Source organism: Rhincodon typus, chromosome 40 (genome assembly GCF_021869965.1).
Source record: "Rhincodon typus isolate 14 chromosome 40, sRhiTyp1.1, whole genome shotgun sequence".
In the NCBI taxonomy this organism is placed as follows: Eukaryota; Metazoa; Chordata; class Chondrichthyes; order Orectolobiformes; family Rhincodontidae; genus Rhincodon; species Rhincodon typus.
Genome location: NC_063371.1, coordinates 9,592,664 through 9,615,424, shown reverse-complemented (window position 1 = coordinate 9,615,424; position 22,761 = coordinate 9,592,664). Strand labels below are relative to the sequence as shown.

General features: G+C 43.4%; 1 protein-coding gene across 7 annotated transcripts in view; it reads left to right on the top strand.

Annotated features, from left to right (window-relative positions):
* sema4c (sema domain, immunoglobulin domain (Ig), transmembrane domain (TM) and short cytoplasmic domain, (semaphorin) 4C) overlaps positions 1-22,761 on the top strand; it is a 106,111-nt gene that overhangs the window by 22,728 nt on the left and 60,622 nt on the right. Inside the window, exons 1-2 of one of the 7 annotated variants that reach the window (XM_048618439.1) lie at positions 4,155-4,860; positions 5,441-5,550. The exons of 1 other annotated variant lie outside the window; for it this stretch is intronic. The gene's annotated coding sequence lies outside the window, so the exon portion shown is untranslated. Of the gene's footprint in view, positions 1-4,154; positions 4,861-5,008; positions 5,035-5,055; positions 5,551-5,804; positions 5,908-6,088; positions 6,179-22,761 lie in introns of those variants that run through there. 5 more of the 7 variants (XM_048618440.1, XM_048618442.1, XM_048618438.1 and 2 more) reach the window with 5 other exon arrangements.

Here is a 22,761-nt window from a genome sequence, read left to right as displayed (position 1 = left end):
ACAGTGTTGAGGCAGCTTTATTCTAGCCAATCCAGTGGTGTACTTTGCCTTGAGAGTTTGTGTTGGTATAGTGCAGAGGGATTTGACTCTGTCGCTGTCCTGAGCTGCATATGATCTAAGAGTGATTAATATTGACTCTGAAATGAAATATGTTTCATCCTCAACATTAACATTTCTGACTGAGGAGCACAGCGGAATATCAAAAATACAAACTGAAAATGAGTAAAGCCAATGATTTTTAATGGATCTAATGAGCAGTTTCATGATGGCGACCTCTCTTAGGCAATGTCTCCTTAGAATCCAAACAAGCTGTCAAATATGTAAAAATATGGTGTTGCCGTGGAGACTCCCTTCAAAGGGCGCCAGCTCTCTGCTGCTGCTGCTTCTGTTACCTTCAATATGTTCAACTGTAATGGGAGAAAAGCACAGTTTATAACAAAAAGGCCTCATATGATCAGGCAGACATATGTCTTCTGAGACAGATGAGAAACAGCTATAAGCAAGTCGCTATCAGCACCACATTTCTCTGATATTGCCTGGGTAACATTCATATGTTTTGCACCAATAGTAATATCAGTAAATTCACATAATGCAGTCATTACCAGATTGCTGTTTTTTAGAGATTGCTGTGCACAAATTATCTCTATTTTCTATTTTATAACAGCAATAACTGTTGAGAAACAAGCAATATTTTGTGTCTATGTTATGTTTTGTATATCCTGTGGTTGTGAAAAGGACAAGATAAATTGAAGTCTTTTTATATTATTCTGAATTTGCAAGGTATTTGTATTTTTGACCTTTCTTGTGAAATTGACTAGTGAACAGTGATCAATGGTGTCCAGAACCAGGAAGTCAGAGGGGTTGACCTGAAACCAGCAGTCTTCCCTACTGGCCAATTTTCCCAGCTGCTCCCTGTTGGACCGAAGCACTCTGACTATCTTCATATGGATGTGCTGAGTTCACTGTTCTGGTGTCAGGTTAGAATGAGGGTTGTATTTGTGTCTCACCATTCCAAAAGTGGACAGGAGAATAATTAACCATGATCCATGCTCTGTTCCTGTTTGCCCGAAACGTCTGTGGAAGTTGAGTTTCCTTTGGCTGTCTTAGTGTTCAATTCAATGCAGTAAGCTAAAATTCAACATGTTTCTTCATGCTGAGGTTTATCATTGGGTACCAGAGGACGACTGATTCCTGTAGAACAAGACAGAGCCAGGATCTGTACTTTGAGGAGAACATTCAGTGCAAAGGCACATTCAGTGTCATATAACTTCATTAATTCCAAAATATATTCACTTTACAAAGTGTTCATTGACATTTGGCATGCAGACATCCATGCAGTATACAAACTTTACTCAGACGTTTGAATTCTAAGTACATTCAATATATGTGTCCAGTGTAATGTATATTTTGTTTGGAGAACACTGTGGATCATGCACATGCAATACTGAATGGTTAGTTGAATGCTGAGTACTTCCGCATGTGATTAATTTCATATTTTGTCCCTCAGTTTACATTGTGTTTGGTGACAATACATAGTGCACCTTTGTACCACTGAGTATATTGATTTTACAAGAGAGAATCAGTGTAAGTATTTTCTGTGCAATGTGTATTCAATGTATGGTTGTTGAAAGGGGACGATTTTTGGTGTATTGTACATTTCTTTACACCAAACACCATGGTGTTTGCTTCAAAAAAGCTACTCTTGCTATGTTCTTTCTGCCCAGTTGTTTAAATGTAATATCTTGCTTCCCCCCAAGCCTCAATGCATTGTTCTCTCCCAGCTTTGTACTCACCTTTCCTAAGATGTCCTTTCAAAACCTTTTCAGTACCATTGCTCACTGCGTGTCAAGCCCATTCTAGCTCAGATCACCTGTTGCATTTTCTATAACTGTAGTGTGTGATGAAGTCAAATTCTTAGAAGCTGTTATGTTTGAAGTTTTAATTTTTTTTTGTCCTTTCGTGCAAAGTAAAATAGAGTGGAGAGGGCCATGTGTCTTACAAGCCCATGTGACCTGTGTTGCCATGTTTACAGGCCTTATTTGACAGCCTGTCGAAAGTACGGTACTAACTTCTAACACCTGGAGACAAAGGAACCAGCAGCTGAACTTTTTGTTGTGACATTTATTCTTTTTCAGATCCTGAATATAGAAAGAGGAAGAAAGGTAGTTGTTGCGAAGACTTGAGGGGAAGGTTGCTCTCTCTTTACAACTACGTAGAATGCCTGTGGGAGCTTCTTGTAGGATTTGAGAGGTGGGACATGTGGTCATGTGAGAATATTGAAGGATTTGTGTTTGTATGCCTTGAAGAAGCTGTCATCGCAGTGGGCCCCCCAACTAGAAATTGGTTTGGAACTTTATTGGAACCGTAAAGTGAAAACCTGAAACCATCATTGGACTTTAACAGAGTGAGACTGGAGGATATGAGTGTTCTGGAGTAATTCTAGACTGATTTCTTTGGCAATAGAATTTTGTGGTCAATGCAATCTCGGGCATTTGTACAGCCCAAGGCTTTAGATCTTACAAGGCAGTTAATGGACCAAGTGGATAGCTTTGTTGATTCATTTATTGTCATGTATGTTGAAGTACAATGAAAAGCTTTGTCTATGAGCAGTAACAGGCGGATCATAGTAAGCAAGGATGTACAGATCAGAGGTTGTAAAAACACCTAGACAGAGGCATACAGGTTATATTGCACAGGACGTACGTTAGGCGAGATCAACATTAGCAAGATCAGCATTATTTGAGGCTAGAGAGTCCATTCATCAGTCTAATAATGGCTGGGAAGAACCTGTTCCTGAAACTGCTGGTGCGTGTGTTCAGGCTTCCATATCTTCTGCCTAACAGAAGAGGTTGTAGGAGATCATTACCGGGGTGCAATGGGTCTTTGATGTTGGCCGCTTTTCTGCGGCAGCGAGCCGTGTAAATGAAGTCTATGGATGGAAGGTTGGCTTCCATGATGGTCTGGGTTGTGCACACCACCTTCTGTAGTTTCTTATGGTCCTGGGCAGAGCAGTTGCCGTACCAGGCCATTATGCACCTGGACAGAATGCTTACAATAGTGCATCTGTAGAAGTTGGTGAGGGTCCTTATGGACATGCCAAATTTCCTGAGCAGCCTGAGGAAAAAGAGGCGTTGTTGTGCCTTCTTGACTGTCGAATCTACATGGGAAGTCCAGGACAGGTTGTTGGTTATCGTCACTCTGAAGAACTTGACACTTTCCACCCGCAGAACCTCTGTTCCGTTGATGTAGCTGGGTTTAGTGCCAACTAAGTAATGAGTTTAGTCCTGGTTTGTTTTAGCAAGAGTTTTGACGTGTTAAATATCACCATGTGAATGTTGTGAGTGGGTATGGTGGAATTCGAATCTTTACAATAGTTGTTGGTCTTTATAGGGATCACAACAGATGCACTTGTTTCACCTTATCTTCAATTTGTGTACCTGTATGACATAGTCAGCCATTGTCTGTCTGGAAATCCCTCTCATTTTTTTGTTCCCAATGCATGGGGACCACCCTAACTTCGTTTTATTCTGTTATTCACATGGCTAAGTGCTGTTTACTGTTGCCCCAACATGGCTAGCTTCAGCTATTTGCTTCTTGTGAAAATGAAGACTTCAAACCGAGAAGTCAGCTTGATCTTGTGCATTGGGGTAGTTGTGATTCTGTACCTTGAATTAGACTCTGCAGTATAAAAACAAGCCATTCAGCCCCACTCCCCTGTGTTTCCCATTTTGTCCTGTTGCATGTAGCAGACAGCGGGGTTGTATTTCGAGACAACAAGGTGCACGGCTGGATGAACACAGCAGGTTGGCCTGCTGTGTTCATCCAGCCCTGCACCTTGTTGTCTCGGATTCTCCAGCATCTGCAGTTCCTACTATCTCGGGGTTATATTTCGGTTGTTTTTGGGCTTTTCTTTTGCATATCACATCAAAGGGTTGTAGTGTTGCTGGGGAGTCGAAAAATGAGCTTTGAAAGCCAAACTATTGACGTAGCTTTTTTAATGGTCTATGTCTGGTATTTCAACTGAAAAGAACTGTACGACTTCAGTGCACAGTTCTGTGTAACAGAACGCATGCCTGAATGTTGAAAACCTGTTAATGGCTGTGTGTCTATCAATAAGCTGCTGTTTAACTGTTTTGCCGTTTCTGCTTGTACACTCTAAGCGTAGCCCTTGCTGTGTCTTCGTTCAATGAGCTAACATTTAACCTTTCTAATCATCAAGTGTTCGCGTTTAACGTTCAAACCCTCCCTTCTCGGGCTTGCCACTAACTCCGGTCTGTCAAATGACTAAACTTCTCTCTTTCTGAGCTGTCCTTTTGCTGCACTTAAATCTCAGAGTTGGGGAGACAGCAGTCCAGATGGCTGACCGATCGCATTTGAAAATGTGAAGAGTGTGCAGATTTGAAGGGAGTGGGGAAATGGAGACTGTCAAATGATAACGCGGTGACGGGGGAGCCGATATTTATTTTTCAATAAATGCCATCAGTCCAGAAATCTTTTCTGTTGGGATATTGCCTTTGCTGAGCTAAGTGAGGTCATTGTTGCATAAAACAAAGAACCCAGCCATTCTGATCTGCAGAAGTGTATTTACTCTTTGCATTCGTGCTGTCAGGAGCCGGGAGAGTCACTTGAGACAGAGTATTTTGAGCGGTGGGACCTAGTATCTTATTTAGAAAGGGAATTGCCGAAACACTCGGAAAATGCAGGAAGAGGAGACAGCAAGGACTGAAGACGCTGGAAGCCAGAGTCAACAAATGTGAAGCACAGTAGGTCAGACAGCCTCAGAGGAGCAGCAAAGTCATGGTTTCGGACCGAAATCCAGAGCTTTAAAGTGGCGATCGAGTGGATTGTAATTTTGAGCCGGTACGTTCTGGACGGGCTGAATGGCCACGCTTTGTATTGTGAAGTTCCATTGTCGTAGTCCTGCCTGTAGATGGGCGTGTCGGTCACTGTTGATTGAGATGCTGTGATTCTGTACGGTAGCGTGACACAGAGCCCATGTTTACTCAGAGTGTACGGGAGCCTTTTGCCGCTCGCGTATGTAGATATTTGTGATTGTATGTCTCTGTGTCTCTCTCTCTCTTTCTCTACACATTGGCTGTACTGCCTCTTTAAATGGGCGCGTCAGTGTGTAGGCAGGATTAGAGGCTGCGCGGGGCTTAACCAGAACAAGTTTGGTGGGGGGAAAAAAAAGGGAATTGTACTGCTTGGGAAGAAACGGTTTTTGTTGTATGGCCGAGCTGTGTAAAAATATACGTGTTTCCCGAGAGAAGGATGAGTAGAGAGACAGAGCGAAACAGTCGCTTTTTGCAAGATTTTAGCGAGTAAACAATAGAGCTTTAAACATCTGGTCATTTTCAGCCTCAAAGTGACGGGCTGTACATCATATCTCTCTCTCCCTGGCTTTACTCCTCCCTCTCCACTCCCGCTTCCCGATTTCCAGCCGGACCTTCACCCAAGATCTCCACTCGATGCAGCTCCTTTGGATGGAAGTTCACTGAAAAAGAGGGACTGCTCGCTGGGATCCTGAAGGAGCGACACTTGTGATCCGGGGTAAGGAGAGTCTCCAGTGGCATTGCAATCCAATCCGTGGTACAAACCCCCGGGTCATTGTGTTACCACATTTGTGACTCGTCAGATATTTTGTAGCAAACCCCGGGGCAGTGGCGGTTACAGTCAAGATTAGTGCCTTGTGTACTTTGAGAAATTTGCAGTCCAGTTTTCGTTCGAACCCCGTTTCCCCCTCCCCCAGTTAATGGGAATAGAAATTGTCACGAAGCCGAATCCGACCCGATGCCTTTCATTGGCCCAGGACAATGAAACGAGCAATGGGCGAGACTGCTTCATTCACAGAGCTGGGCTCGAAGGGGAAAAAGCACAGTATACCTTGGGGCTACTGCCACATAGGCTGTAGGTTTATACATTTTACCTGAAAATTTGTTGGGTTTTTTATGGGTTTGTTTTAAAAGCAAATTTAATTAGATTTTTATTGACGACTACCTGGTGCCGTATTGTGTGCAAACACCTCGCTTACCCCCCGCCCCGTTGAGAAGGTCCAGATGCTGGGACCACCGCTTTGTTCTTTGCGCCTTTGGCAATTCTTGTGCTTATTTTAAAAAATGGGGAGCGCCGACCGATCGCATTTGAAAATGTGAAGTGTGTGCAGATTTGAAGGGAGTGGGTAAATGGAGACTGTCAAATGATAAACGCGGTGACGGGGGAGTCGATATTTATTTTTCAAATATCGATTTAATCCACTTAATAGCGGCTGGAAGCGTATGCTGGGCAAGAGCTTCCGCAAAAAGAAGCTCCCAGTCTCGGTTTGTTGAATGCTGGACCTTGTTATGAGTGCAGTGTGTTTCGTTAGTGATGTACACAATGGTTCTAAATTCTGAGATACAATAACACAGGATTCATTTCCTGGAACACAGTCTGAAATTGCTGGAAAATCTGAGCAGATCTGGTAGCGTCTGTGGAGAGGAAAGAGTTAAACAGTGACCCTCGTTCAGAACTGTTCTTCCAGCAATTTCTGTGTTTTTTGTCTGTTTCAGAAGTATCCAGTATTCTCAGTTAGCTTTTTATAGTGAATTTCTTGCCCTCCCGCTGAGTTTTGTTTGACCAAGATATTTATGAGATTGAAGACTTTGTTTGTTAGAGGTTATTGATGTGGCAGGCGGAATGGCGCGATGTGCTGGAGGAGGATCTTTGTAACTTGAGTCGGTGTATTTTTTTTCAAACTGAAGCAACTTAATTTAAAGGGGCAGTGTTGGGAGCCAGCTGCAAGTCCCTGCAGCTGTGCGAGGATTTGTGGAGTTGGGGCTCATTTTGTTTCTTGCCATTTATGCCACACAGCACTAACCTTTCTCAGGCTTACGGCAAGTTGGATATATAAACTGGGTCAAGTATAACGTGCTGCATCCTCATAAAGCTTTGTTTGTATCCCAGGCCATAAAAATATAAGTGGAAGCAGGTGTTGGGTCTCTGAAGCCTATCCTGCAATTCACAACAATGAGGGCTAATCTGATATTGCTCACATCCACTTTGTTGCGTTTTCCCCATAACCGATGATTCCTGTGCTGATCAATAATGGATTTAAATACACACAAGGAATCAACCACGCAGTTCTGGGGCAAGGAGTTCCAAAGACACTCGGCTCTCCAGAAATCCATCCTCATCTCTGTTTATTGGCACCCCTTATTTCTGAGTCTATATGCTCTGGTCTTTGACTTCCCAAGAGGGGGGCATGCTCTCACCATTTAGCCTGCCAAGCCCCCTCAGAATCCTATGTTTCCATGAGATCACCTCATAATGATCAACTCCAGTGAGCAGAGTCCCAATCTGTTTAACCTTTGCTCGTAAGACAATGCCTCCATACCAGGCATCGTCTTAGTGAAGCTGTTTGAACTGCCTCCAATGAAATGACCTTTCGTTTTAAATAAGGGGATGAAAAGTGTTGACAGTACTCCAGATGTGGTCTCGCCACCTTGTACAGTTTCACTAAGATGTCCTGACTGTTGTACACCAACCCCCTTGAAGTAAGGGCCAACATACCATTAGCCTTCCTACTTAACTTGCTGCTGTTAGCTAACTTGGTTTCATGCATAATTACTCCAAGTCCCTTTGTGTTGCCGATTTTCTGCAGTTTTTCTCCACTCAAATAAATAGTACCCTTCTAAAAAGGACAACTTTTGCTTCTCTCTCATTATACTCCAAATGGCAACTTTTTGCTTCTTTAACCTGTTAATATCTCTTTATAAACTGTTTATATCCCTCTCTCAACCTGCCTGTTTTTGTCACCTGCAAGTTAGGCTACAGTACATTGGCTTCCTCCGTCTGAGTCATAAAAATATATTGTAAAGAATTGAGGTCCCAGTACTGAGCCTGTGGAATGCCAGTGTTTATGGGTCACCAGCCTGACAAACCACCCCTTATCCCTAAATAGTATTTGCTACCCATGAACCAGACCTGTATACATGCCAACATAGCACCACTACCACCACCACCACTAACTGGCCTTGACTGCCTCTTGGGTCAGATCCCACTGTGTGCACCCAAGTAGGTGCCAAGTGAATGTGTGTGAAAAAAGTAAGCTGACCTGAGATACATACTGTTTAGATGCATGATAGGTGGTTGTCCCTGCTTGCGAAGTGACGTGACAGTAACATTGCACTGTAGGGTGTTGGTGAGCTCAAATGCAGTATTGAAGTGCTGAACAGTAATAAGTGAATACAGTGTGCCTTGATGTGGTAACGTTGTGTCTTTACCAATACTAACCCCCGTGGATGAGGGCAAGTGAGCAATGGCAAAGCTTTGGCAGTTGTACTTTGTTTCCCATAAGAATCAAGATTCTTTCATGACCACTGTTGGTATTTATAAATATTATGGTCCCTATGATATGTTAGGGCTGGGGAGGGGACAGATTTTGACGATGGTGGGTGTATATCATGGGTGAAGCAAGCAAAAGAGACAAATGAATGAGCGTGTCAGAGAGGAGGGGGAAGGGCATGCTTGTGTGTGAGGGGCCGGGGGGGGGGGTTTGGATGCAGAGTTCGGCTTGGGGGCCTGTGTGTATTTTCTATTGAAAGATTGTTCCTGGAAGTACCCTGTTGATTTTCAAATTGCGCAGAAGAAAATTGTGCTCTAAATGCAGGCACACATCAGTTCCTGACGGTGCTCAGAGAAGCTATTCAGTAACATGACGCAGAATCACTGTTTATATAATTGGCACAGCCGGGGCTACACAGGATCACTGGCAGGGACTGTGTTCCAAAATACTCAGTATGTATGCGTCATTAATTCAACCCTGTTATTGCTTCCTTGTATGAGAAATAAAGACGCGGCAGGTATTAACTGCCATAAGTCTTGTACTTGAACAAACTGAGTTTTGAACTCCCCTTGTCTTATTGTAGTACATTGCTAGTTCAACTTTTGTCTGCTGATACTGGTAGAATACACAAAATTGGTCTTTCTGACAATGTGTAATGCTTGGTGCATCATGTTTTGACTGTACCAGGGTTCACAAGTGTAATTCATTCTTAGTTAATTTCTTATTGTTCATGACGTTTGTGATCTCCTCCTGCACTTTGTTTTCCACCCATCTTGATGGTATTTGTGTGCTTTGCACCAAACCTTTCTGCATGCCAACCATTATGTTCATCCCACCCAAGTTCTGGTAATAGGCTCCAGAAGCAGATTTTGCACCACTTGTCATTGTCAGATCAGCATTTGTCCTCTGGTCCCGTTTGCTGATTGCAGAAGCAGTTGTATTTGTGAGGGAAGTGTGCTTGGGATTGGACAGCACAGTGCAGTATTTGTCCAGGGTGTTGGGGACTGTGTGTGTAATCAGTTGGTCCAACACAATAGGAGCCCATTTGACCCATGGATCACATGCCAGCTTTATATTGATCACTTTTCTCTCACACCCAGTCCAAGTCTATGCGTGGAGTTGTACATGCTTACTTGACTGAAGTGTCCATTCAGATTCCTTCTGAAATCTGAGTTGTTGCTATTTAGATGACTGTCATGATTCCCAGTCATGGTCACAGGTTGCACCTCAATTCATGAAACTGTTCTATTAGTTTAAAACATGAATTTGACCTGAAGACCTTAGGACCGTGTAAAGGGAACATTTGTTTTCCATGTCTGCTATACATGAATCTTGTACAGCTTTAACTCATGTGCCCTTGGCTGCCTTCACTCAAAGGAGAATAATCCCACCTTTATAAAATGCTAACATGAAGCAAAGATTCCTCATCCCTGGAACGACAGCAGTACATCTTCTTTCGGCTAAGAACCCTGGGGTGTAGTTATGTGGTGAGAAGAAATGGTCTGGGTTGTAGTTTTTGGATGCCAGCATGGCAGCCTTTGACCTTGCTGCTCTTTTTTTTTCTTTGGTTTTTGCAGCCAGCCTGAATTTCTAACAATGGTCATTGACCTACTATATGCAAATTTGATTCAGCCAACAGTTTGATTAAGCAGAATACATATCACTCAAGGCACTGCATGAGAGATGGTGGCAGTCCTGCCGCAAACAATCTATCTAAGTGCTTGTTCTCAGGTACTTAATGTTGAATGTAGTACACTGCAGAAACAGGATTACTTTCATCGTGGTACTCTCCCCATATCCCCAAAATTCAGTGTTGCTTTAATTGCTTGAACCATAGATTGTGAGACCAGCCCAAGTGTCTGCCTGACAGTGCTGCAGTTGTGGACTGCCTCTTCAACAAAGGTTGCATGACAGCAATAACTGGAACTGTCTTTCAGATGTTATTACTCATTGACAGCTGATGCAGCTGCTCACAAAACCAGAGTCAAACTCCTGCAATCCACCTAGGCTGTGAGATCAGTAGTTTCACATAGAACCATTTCAATTTCTATTAATAACTTCAGAAGTATTACTGTATCCCAAAAAAAAGCAGCTACCCCAAGGTTTGAAGCACCAGTTTAAGTCTGTCAGGCAATGCCATGGTTGATCCTTGGAGTAACTGTCTAAGCTGACGCATACTTCCTTCACTTGTGCTTGAAGCTAGAGCACATATCTGTATGCGTCAGTCCCTTGTACAATCTTAAGATGTGTTTTGTGCGCGTTGGTGAGGGGACTGACAATTTGGCCTTGGAGAGTCCAGTTGAGCTTTTACAGCATGGAATGATTTATGGGGTTTAACAGTTCGCTGACGACACCGTCGTAGTGGGATGGATATCTAACAACAAGAAGTCTAAATACAGAAGGGAGATAAAGAGCTTGGTGACGTGGTGCAAAGAATACAATCTGTCTCCACGTTGGCAAAACTAAAGAACTGATCATTGAATTCAGAAAGAAAGGAGGAGAACACACCTCTGTCTGTATCAACAGAACTGAGGTCGAGAGGGTGGACAGCATCAAGTTCCTCGGAGTGACAATAACCGACGACCTGTCCTGGACTTCCCACTTAGATGCGACAGTCAAGGCACAACAATGCCTTCCTCAGGTGGCTCAGGAAATTTGACATGTCCATAAGGTCCCTCACCAACTTCTACAGATGCGCCGTTGAAAGCATACTGTCTGGGTGCATAATGGCCTGGTATGGCAATTGTTCTGCCCAGGACCGTAAGAAATGACAAGGTGGTGTGCACAGCCCAGAGCACCACGGAAGCCAACCCTCCACCCATGGACTCCATTTACATAGCCTGCTGCCATGGAATGGCGGCCAACATCATCAAAGACCTGTCATACCCTGGTAATGCTCTCCTCCAACCTCTTCCGTCAGGCAGAAGGTACAGAAGCCTGAACACATGCACCAGCAGGTTCAGGAAGAGCTTCTTTGTGGCTGTTATCAGACTATTGACATGAATGTAACCTGTATGCCTCTAAGTCTCTTTGATCTGTACATCCTTTTGCTTGCTGTGATCTGCCTGCACCGCTCGTAAACAAGCTTTTCGCTGTATTCTGGTACATGTCGCAATAAAATCAATTTGCACTTAGAAATAGGTTGGGTACACCTACCTTGTATTTCCTTGCGTTTTGAAGTTTGTGGGATGATTTAATCCTGTTGCACGTGCTAAAGGCATTGAGTGGACTCACTAAGCAACTTCCAAAATTACTCGCACAAGAATTACCATCTATATTTGTTGTACAATCCAAGTCGGATGAAGCTTTAGAAGACTGAGCAATGAATGCTTATTTGGTAATGGTATCATGTGTTAAGGAGTAGCAAATCTGTTGTGACTCAATGAATGTGGCTTCAGGAGCTGAAAGGCTCACTTTTGTCACAGTTGAGGCCTATTATACACAAGTGGATTTCACAACAGACTATACAAACATGCTCACAATTGGAAATCTTGGCATAGTGCTGCTTTTTTTTTGGATATAGTAACACTTCTGAAGTTATTAAAAGAAGTTGAAGTGTTTCTACTTGAAATTACTGATCTCGCAGCCTGGGTGGAGTGCATGAGTTCGACTCTGGTTTTGTGAGCAGATGCATCAGCTCTGTCAATGAGTAGTAATGTCTGAAATGTAGTTCTAGTTATTGCTGTCATGCAACATCTGGTAGAGTAGTGCATCTCCTGGTGAGAGACCACAGTTGGGTGTGGTCAACTAGCATTCATTTGCTAGATTGGCATAAGGAGGTTTGAGGGCAGCAAACCACTTTAAATCTAATCCTGTGCTGATGGCAAAATGTATGAGATGACCACTGTGTATATGGGACACTGTGTTGTTTCATATAGGAATATTGAAGTTTCTTGCATTCCAGTTGGCTTCTCTGTGAAACAGAGCCTCAACCTTGGGATTTATGCATAATACTGTGCTCTGTACTGGCAAAAGATGGGCAGGATGCAGTGCTAAAATGCTCCTTTATAGGGAGTTACCATCTTTTTGGGACCTGACAGAAACTTGCTGATCGTTTAAATAAGACAAAGAAATGTTAATGCTGTGAAGAAAGCCTGACCTTCAGCAGTGCTTTGTGCTGGAGGGAAGTGGATGGTTAGAATATGCTGTCTAATACACCAAACTTTGGACTTGGCAGCCTGAACTCGTAAGGTAGTGGAGGATCCATGGAAACCTGTTGACTGAGTTGTATAGTCGGTGCCCTCGAGACAAACAAGAATCTGGGAAGAACCCCATCCTCCTCCGTAGGTAGCTCATTGCTCCTTCTAATTATGAATCCTTAAGATAACCGACATGAAGTTGGTCCTTTTTGAGTGTGTGATTTGTCTATGTCATATAGCAGCCATTGCATGTGGGAATGCTTAACGTGCAGATGAGAATGAAACAAAAGCTACTTTGTTCAAGATGTCTGTACTCGGAAGGGAGTGGTTTAGTATTGCACCAGGACTGATGTGCGGGTTCACTCCAAGACCTTTGTCAGAAAAGCAATTTTTTTCATTTGCATTTGCTTTGTGCTGTTTTTCATCAGAACATTGCATTTATTTCTAAGTTTTGGACAGATGTTTGCTACAGCTGCATTAATGTGTGTGAACAGCTGAATGTCAAGCCCCCCCCCCCCCCCCACCCCACGAGGTACTGTGTTGTCATGTGAATTGAGTGGCTGAGTTGGAATTCAATTGGAAATGGAAGGAATTAGTATCAGTCTTTTGGCTTCTGTAAGTGTATCAGGGCATCGACAAAACATAGTTCTGACTTTGGAAAGGAACAGATTATGTTGCCACTAGTAATTACACAGAAGCACAAAATCCCAAGATGTGAGTCATGTTAAAAGCAGGATCAGCTCTCAGCCTTGTATCTGACCAAAGGCTTGTGTTTGTGTGTGAAGCATAATACTAGTGCATTGCAGGCTGAGAGCTTGCTTCAGGTTGTTTTGATACACAAAATGCATATACAGTAGTGACTGAAGAGTTGACGTTGGTGTGGGGAGCGGGGAGGCAAAGAACAAAATATGCTAGGCATATGGAAGCAGGTCTGGCTGCATTAGTTTATCAATTTTGGGGAAGGATCATGAACACTGCCAAGTGAAACCAATTCTGTCTTGAACAATATTTTGACTAATAAGCTATTTAGTTATGGCTTGCTGATCCATTAGTGTCTAAAGGCATCCCTCTCTACAACCACCCCGTTTATTTTTCAAGATATTAGCAGTGGTATGGCTGTTGGCCATGCTGTTGTCTGCTTCAGGCTTTTTGGTCCAGGGAATAAAAAAAATTTGCAGACCCGCACTACTTGTTTTAGCAGAAATGCTGGTTTGTCTCCAGTCATGGATATTGAAGCAATGAAACCTTGTTTTGCATTGCTTGACTGTCACTTTTCTTTTGTTCCAAGTCATTCTGACATCCCTGAGGTCATGGGTCATTATAGTTAAGTGGATTTGTAGTTTTTTATATTGCACACACCAACCGTTCTCAGAACAACCCAAATTGCTGGGTCACTTGTTTTTTAATGAGCAGGAAGTGGAAAGAACGTTTTAGATAGTGGGAGCAGCTGCAGTTTAGTTCCTGAGGTTTCACTTTGCCAGTTTTTGCTGTTACGCCTGAGGAACTGGACTGAGCAGTGGCAGAGCATTGCAGCTGCTCACTCCCCCACCCTTTTAAGTCCACATGTTCTCATCCTGTCCATATCCGTTTAGTAAGAGACCGAGGTGCAACACCGAATCACTGCGCCGCTGAGGCACCAAGTAAGGATGGAAACTACGCTTTTGTGACTTTTGGCTTTGCTTCATTCTGCATGTTGCTTCGTAATACTGTCATTCATGGCCCCATCCAGTAATTATGAAACAAAATGTGTCATCACCCCACATCTGTACTCTCTTCTCCATCCACCACCACCACCCCCCCCCCCCCCCCCCCCCCACCTCCTGCCCCCAACTGAAATTAAAGATGAGGTTGGACAGTGGTTTGTTTTCAGGACTCCAAAATTTTTGTTTCTGGCCTTACACATGGGTTTTGCCTTATGCCGGTGTCTCCACAGCAACCCCCTGCCTCTCTCCCAAACAGTCAGATTAACTTGTGACTCTCAAGCTGGGTATCTTCCAAAATGCTGTCAGCTCAGTTATTATTCTGCCTAAACTGGGACTTGATAATCCCTGCACTTTACAAGATAGAAGGCTGCACTGGCCACATTGATATTTCATAATTCTTCATATTTCTAGCAATGAAACATGCTCGGCTCATACCATTAATGGTTTCCTTAACACCATGAACAAGGATTGCAAGAGTGCAAGTAACATTTCGTTGTAAAATGCGTGGTGCAGCTGATCCACCTGGGCCTCATTGAGTGCAAATGAGGCACATTGAAGCTGTTCCTACATGGAAGTGTTTAAACGCACCCAGGGCAGGTTCAATGAAACTAGACTTGAGCCAGTTTTCCAAGTGTATTACTTAATTGTGTATTCTCTGAGAGCAAAAGTCCTTGAATATAGCAGTGACACCAAATCCCTTCTCCCCTTTTTTTTTCCTGCAGCACTCCGTTCTCAGACTTGGTTGCTATTGCATTTGGCTAAATTTTAATGTGCCCATAACCTGTGTTGACAATGTTTCAGGTCAAATTTTATTCTAACGTTGTAAATGGCAATGCCTGTACCTAATCACCTAGTCTAAAATTTGATGTAAACTTGAACTGAGCTTCTTTATGCCATTCGAGGGATATTGACCATGTAGGAGATACAGGAGTCAAGCAAGGTGTAACTGCAGTTATGAAACATGGAGAGTGGCAAAAGACTGAATGGAACGCCATGTTCTTGATTACAACCAATTGAAAACCCAATTGCTGATAGTTGTAATTGAGCTGGATATCTTTGCTATTTGTTGCCAAGTCCTCCTTGTTGTTTTAATTGGTGCTGCATAGGAAGATGTCGTGGTTGTGGGAGGTCAATCATCTCAGCTCCAGGACATCTCTGCAGGAGTTCCTCAGGGTAGTGTCCTAGGCCCAACCATCAGCTGCTTCATCAATGACCTTTGCTCCATCAAAAGGTCAGAAGCGGGGATGTTCGCTGATGATTGCACAATGTTCAGCACCACTCGTGACTCCTCAGATACTGAAGCAGTCCGTGTTCACATGCAACAAGATCTGGACAATATCCAGGGTTGGGCTGACAAAGGGACAAGTGATATTCGCGCCACACAAATGCCAGGCTATGGCCATCACCAATAAGAGACAATCTAACCACCGCCCCTTGACATTCAATGGTGTTACCATCACTGAATCCACCACTATCAACATCCTGGGGCTACCATTGACCAGATACTCAACTGGACTCACCACATGAACAGTGGCTACAAGAGCAGGCCAGAAGCTCGGAATACTGCGTCGAGTAACTCCCCTCCTGACTCCTCCAAGCCTGTCCACCATCGACAAGGCACAAGTCAGGACTGTGATGGAATACTCCCCACTTGCCTGCCCAACAACACTCGAAGCTTGACACCATCCAGGACAATCCAGCCCGCTTGATTGGCACTACATCCACAATCATTCACTCCCTCCACCACTGATGCTCAGTAGCAGCAGTGTGTACTATCTACAAGATGCGCTGCAGAAATTCACCAAAGATCCTCTGACAGCACCTTCCAAACCCACAACCACTTCCATCCAGAAGGACAAGGGCAGCAGATATATGGGAACACCACCACCTCCAAGTCACTCACCATCCTGACTTGGAAATATATCGCTGTTCATTCCCTGTTGCTGGGTCAAAATCCTGGAATTCCCTCCCTAATAGCATTGTGGGTCAACCCACAGCAGGAGGAATGCAGCGGTTCAAGAAGGCAGCTCACCCCTGCCTTCTCAAGGGCAACTAGGGATGGGCAAGAAATGCTGGCCAGCCAGCGACGTGCAAAAATGAATAGGGGGAAAAAAAAAAAAAATTTGGATTTCGGATCGTGTCCTGGGACCATACATAGGGCTAATCATTAAGTAGCCTCTGACAGCAACCAGAGTTTGTGGGAAAGGAACAAGGAAAAGGACTGCAGATTGAAGTAGAGAGCTGACTGTATGTGTGTGTGTTTTTCCAACTAGGAACATTTGGAAATGTACAGGGGTGGAACCGTTGGAAAACACTGCCTACTTTATATCCTAATCCAATCCCTTGAGAAAGGCAGAACTTTGTTTTAATCAAGAGTAACAACAGATGTTTGTGTTATACATGCAGCACAGTAGAACATCTCAAGATCCTTCATAGAACAAGGAATAAGTGAAATTTGAGTTAGTCATGTAGAGATTGGATTGTAATGGTCTGGATTTCAATTGTAATCATGATTTAATACCTTGCTGCCTTTCAGCTGATGGAGATAACCGGGCTAGATGGTACTTAAGGATGTCTGGAACAGTGCAGGATTGTCAGTACCTTTTAAGAGCCTGGCAAAATTTGTCCAAGAAATGATCAATACTTGATGCTTCTGTATCTTTGAACTTGAAGCACTGCACACTCAAAACAAAGAACAAAAGATGCATCCTTTGGGACAGCTGAAGTGAGATTTTTCTGAAGTCCTAAAATGCTGTCTTGTGTTTCTTTCCCAATGATTAAATCTCACGTCATAATTTTTGGATAAGGACCCCCTCAGGATCCTGGTTGTAGTTCCCGCAGTCCTGGATGTGACGGTGACGCAAATTGAGTCCGCTAATACACTTGGTTTTGGGGGTTGCTACAGCCAGCTGCTGATAGTACTTGGGGCTGAAGCTGATTTGAATAATTAGGAAATGCAACTAAGAAGCTGGCCAGTGAATCCAATGTGTCTACCAGCATTTATGATGCTCAATTTAACCGACTCGTGCCTCCATCAACTGCTAACTGCAGCATTAATACATTGTTCGCTCTTGTCATGTAATGAGCAAACTGTTTAAAATAGCTCGACTTTTTGTTGCAACTACTAGGAGTACTTGACTGTGGCAGCAAACAGAACTTCTGAAAAGCATTTTATTTCCTTGCACCATTTTGCCAATGTTGTTTGGTTTTCCCCACAACTGCAACAATGCTTTTGAACACGGCTGTCTCAGAAGCTGTACAATCCTTGGCATTGGCAGCTTCATGACCAAGACTTAGCCACTCATGGCACTCCATCTTCCTGATTGCCACTTAAGAAACTTCAACACAACAACCAACACTCGCATCAAGGAGTCAGTCATTTCAGTTATGTAGATGTCACTAAGTAATTGGATGTTTTATCTTGTTTGACCCTTTTAGCATTCATGTTCTTTGGGGCTGCCAAGCAGTGTACTTTAATGTAAGCTGTGAAGATATTTACCTGGTGGGTGCTCTTAACGTAGAGCCCATGTTACTGTGGTGTTTCTGAATACACTGTTCTGCATTTGCAACTGTGTGACTTTGGAGGAGGAAAGGAACAAGTTCTTAAACTATGACAAAAACACACATGGCGAAGGGATGAAAGAGGGGCCTGCAGCTATTTTGGTGTTGAAAACCTGTTTGGCTGAGATCTGCAAGGTTGGTAGATGGCGTGGAGAAAAGTGTGATCATATCCACGCGCAGTATTTGCCAATCTGAACCCCAGATTGCTTAGTAGGCAGTGCATTATCTTAACTGAGTACATCGTTGTCCAGTAGGTACAACAGGTTGCCTCAAAACTCCAGCTGAGATGATTGCCACGTGACCAGCACCGTTGCCGCTGGTGTCTTGACAAATATTCCTCATGGAAATGTTGTCATATTCTGACTGCTCCTCATCCTCATACGCTCTCTGTGAAAAATTATATGAGCCAGTCTTGATGGTAGTGACTCTTCCTGGCAAATGCTTTTCTTGAATGTGTCCAGGACCATTTGACCATGCTTCCTTCTCCCTGATAATAATCAGATCTGCTTAGCACAACCTGCTAACTGGTGAATGTTGAGACTTGACTTTTTGGTGAGAATCCTGAGGATGGGTAGTTGCCTATCAAGTGTTTTGCTATTCGGTTTTTAAAAAAAATGGCCTGAAGGTTGGCAGTCACTCCAGTTAACAATGAACATGAGAGAAAAATTTTGAATGCGGGAGTTAGAACTATACTTCCTGTCGTACAAACATTTAGCATAACATCCTCACAAAATCACCACTTGGACTCCAGCTGGAGTATTGTGTTCAAATTTGTGAACTGCACTTGAGGAAGGATGTCGAGGGTGTGCAAGTGACTTACAGGAAGGGTACCAGTGATGAAGGATGTGATAAACAAGGAGAGAAACTTGGGATAGTTCTCCTTTCAAACAAAGGAAGGTACAAAGAGCATTCACAGTTCACTTTCTGAATTTAGGAAAGGTCTTTGGTTACATAAACTGGGAACATCTTGTCACTTGCAGCAAGGTTGACGATCAGTGACACAGACTTAAAGATTACAATCAAAAGATGCGATTAATTCTTTTCATGATAAACGATTACAGTGCACTACTTGAAAGCTGGTGGTAGACTGTAACAAATACATTTTTGAGAAATTTGTCATTGTGCTCACTGGTTCAAACATGAATCCCTGAGGGCTGAATGGTCGCAATCTGTGCCAAAGGATTTGAGCAGATAGATCATTCATGTGAAAAAATTGTGCAGACCACTGCCAGTTTTAAGTATGGCCTCATTGTATTGTAGTAGTTTCAGCTGTTAGTGTGTACAAAGCAAGAATTGGCTCTCTTACAATTCATTCTCCTAAACCTTTACAATGCACGTATAAACAGGAAGGGAAGGGAAATAATACAAGGCTTTGGGTTTCAGAATTAGTGTGAATAACTGTTATCTCAACAGTCAAAAAATAACTCCCATCTAAGCTTGGTATGCAGCCTGAGTCAATCTCTCTCTCTGGAATGCATTCTCACTGTAGTTTTGAGGGTTACACAGGGTGGTCGTCTGCGTGACTGGCTAAGTTGGCTGTTGAGCCCTGCCCGCAGACGTGATCAATTGTTTGGCTCTTGTCCTTGCATGTAGTATCAGCAGTGTTTAGAGGTTTTCATACAAGACCATGTACGAACATGATGCTGCTGTGGATTCTGAGGCCCAAACCAATGCTTGTGAGACACCAGGTTCAAATTGTACCACTGCAACTAGTGGAATTGAAATTGAAGTGATGCAGAATTGAGAGCAGTGGGTGACCATGAAACTATGGTTCATATTGATGTGAAAACTGATCAGGTTCGTGAATGCCCATCACAGAGTGCATCAAGTTAAACATGGGCAAGGAAACCTCCTCTTTTTGCCAATACCATTGTCCCTCATCTGATGAATCAGTTCCCCAGGTCAAATAAGAGTTGGAGGAAGCACGGAGGGCTGGGTGGGGAATTCCCATGTCTACCACTAAGAGTGTCCTGGCAGCAGCGCTATGGATTGAGTTGGTCAGGCCCAAAGGTCATACCTGCTATACTGGGTCTGCTGCAGGTAGTGAGGGAACCAAAGAAGGAGGAACAGACTTGACCTCACTCTCGTAGCAATCTGCTGGCTACAATTGCATCTATCCTTGACCGTATAGGCAAGAGTGACAACTGCACAGTTCTTGTGCAGAGCAAGCCCTGCCTTCACAGTTGGAATACTTAAAATTGCATGGCATTAACAGTGTACTAAATAGGTCAGACTTTGAACAGAAGCTGCAACTGAAGACTCAGTATTCATGAGGTGCTGAGCCATCACAGCAGTGGAATGTGTTGAAGTACCAATCTGCAACCTCATGGCTTCCCCTGACTTAAGCATTTCAGTTAAGTGAAGGGAATCAGCACTGGTTGAGGGTGGCATGCAGGGAGCAGCACTAGGTGTAATTTGAAAAGAGGTCTGAACCTCATGCTGCTACCTAACGGGACTACTTGAATGCCAAATAACGTGAGTGCCAAGTGATAAAGCTTGATGATCCCATAGCCAATGGAAACTCTGCAGTCGTGAATGATGAACAATTGAACAATTCATTGCAGGAGGTGGCTGTAAAACTATCTCCATCATCAATGATGGAAGAGTCCAACACATCAGTGGAAAAGATCACGTCGCAGAATTCTGAGCAATCTTCCGCCAGAAGTGCTGAGTGGATGACTTGTTCTTGCAACCTGTGCTCAGCATCATGAATAGCAATCTGGAACCAATTTGTTACACAACACGTGGTAGCCAGAAGTTGTTGGAGGCAGTGGATATTGTCAATGCTACGGACCCTGACAAGCTCGAGGTAATAGTACTGAAGACCTGTACTCTAGAAGTTAATACTCCCCTAGGCAAGTTAATCTAGTACGGTTACAACACTGGCATCTACCTGACAATGCAGAGAATTGCCCTTTATGTTCTGCCGACAAACAGCAGGACACAACCAACCTGAAAAATGACTTCTCCGTTAGTTGACTCGCCAATCATTTTGTCAAGTGATGGAAGGTGACGTGACCAATGTTATGAAGCAACACTTGCTCAGCAGTAAACTGCTCATTGATGCCCAATTTGTGTTTTGCCAGGGCCACTCAGTTCCTGACCTCATTACAGCCTTGGCTTAAACATGGGCAAAAGAGCTGATTCCAGAGGTGAGCAAACAGTGACAGCCCTTGCATAAAGGCTGTATTTGACAAAATGTTGCATCAAGGTGCCCTAGCAAAAGTGAAAGCAATAGTTGAATAAACATCTTGTTGGAATCATATCTGCAGAGGCAAAGATCGTTATTGCTTTGGAGGTCAGTCATCTCAGCTCCATGACATCTCTGCAGGAGTTTCTTAGGGTAGTATCCTAAGACCAACTATGATAAGCTGCTTCATCAAGCACTCTCCTTCCACCATTTAAGGTGTGAAGTGAGGATGTTCACCAATACTTGAATGATAAGCACGATTTTACCACTCCCTTTAGATACTAAAGCAGTCCATGTTTGAATGCAACAAGACCTGGGCAATATCTAGGATTGGGCTGACCTGTAGCAAGTAATAGTCACGTCATACAAATGCCAGGCTATGACCATCACCAATTAGAGATAAGCTAAATACCACTGCATGACACTCTGGTGTTACCATGACTGAATCCTCTACTAGCGACATTGTGAGAGTTGGCATTGACCAGAAAATCAACTGGTCTTGTCACAGTGGCTAAAAGAGCAGGTTAGGCTAGGGATCATGAAGCAGGTAACTTGGCTTCTACCTGCCAAAGCCTGTCCATAACTTTACAAAGGTCAAGTCAGGAAGGTTATGGAATACTCCCCACTTGACTAGAAAGGTGCAGCTTCAACATCAGGTGAAGAAACCTGACAGCATCCAGGACAATGCAGCCACTTACTCCACCAATGCTGCCCAGCAACTATCTACAAGATACACTGCACAAATTCGCTAAAGATCTTTAGAGAGCACCTTCCAAACTCTCAGCCACTTCCATCTACAAGGACTAGGGCAGCAGATACATGAGAACACCCATAACTTGCAAGTTACCCTCCATGCTACTCTCCAGCCTGACTTGAAACTTGGGTAAATCAACAAGTCACATTTAATTTCACTACTTGAAAAATCTGAGACAAAGTACTGGAATGTTAACACACACTTTGGTTGCCACATGCAATAAATACTAGACCCTTTAAGTAAGCAAGTATAAGCCTGCGACCCAACTTGGCTATTCACCAATTTGGTGAAAGCTGGCCAGGACTTGAACCAGCGATGATCTGTCTATGGATGTTTCCAGGTTTGGTCCTTCTCCAGTGTTTGTCCTTTGAAGTTTGGTACTGCAGTGGTTCTGGTGTTCGATTCTTAGGTTTTTCATTGTTCAGTCTCTGAGGTGATTTTTACATTCATTTGCTTTAGAATCCTTTCATTGGAGATACTGCAGGTCTGCATTGCTGTCTCCTTGTAGTAAAAAAAACAATTTTGTTTGTTTGATTTGGCCTGAAGTGTGTGCTTGAAGACACAACATTACTGTGGTTATCTCCTTTAAATTTTTCTGCAGAGCAATCAGTTGTCCTTGTGACAGTAAATCATCCAGTTGATCAGGCAGGTGTTAAAGCAGTGTTTTTTTTTTCGTAATTTCTCGGCAGGACATGGCTAATTGCTAGAGACTGTGTAACGGCCAGTTTTAAATTCTTAGCAGCAAGTCTGACTGCCATAAATAGTTATGTAATTTACATTTTGTTGATTGTTCATGGACTGAAAATCAGTTACTAAAATCTTGAAGGACGAGCAATAAATGCTGGCCAGGCAGTGATACAATGAAAGGGGAATGTACTGTGCTATACTGTTCTATGTTCTATGCCATCTTACCTGTCTGCCCTATATCTGAATCTACTCCCACAGCAAGGTGATGTAAGCAAATAGCCCATGGATGTGTGTAAACACTGACTTCAATTTCAGGGTGGTTGACAATGGCAACATTGCATACCTTGCAAATGACACAATATTAGATCAGAGAATTAAGACAAGCATGAGCTACAAAGATGGCC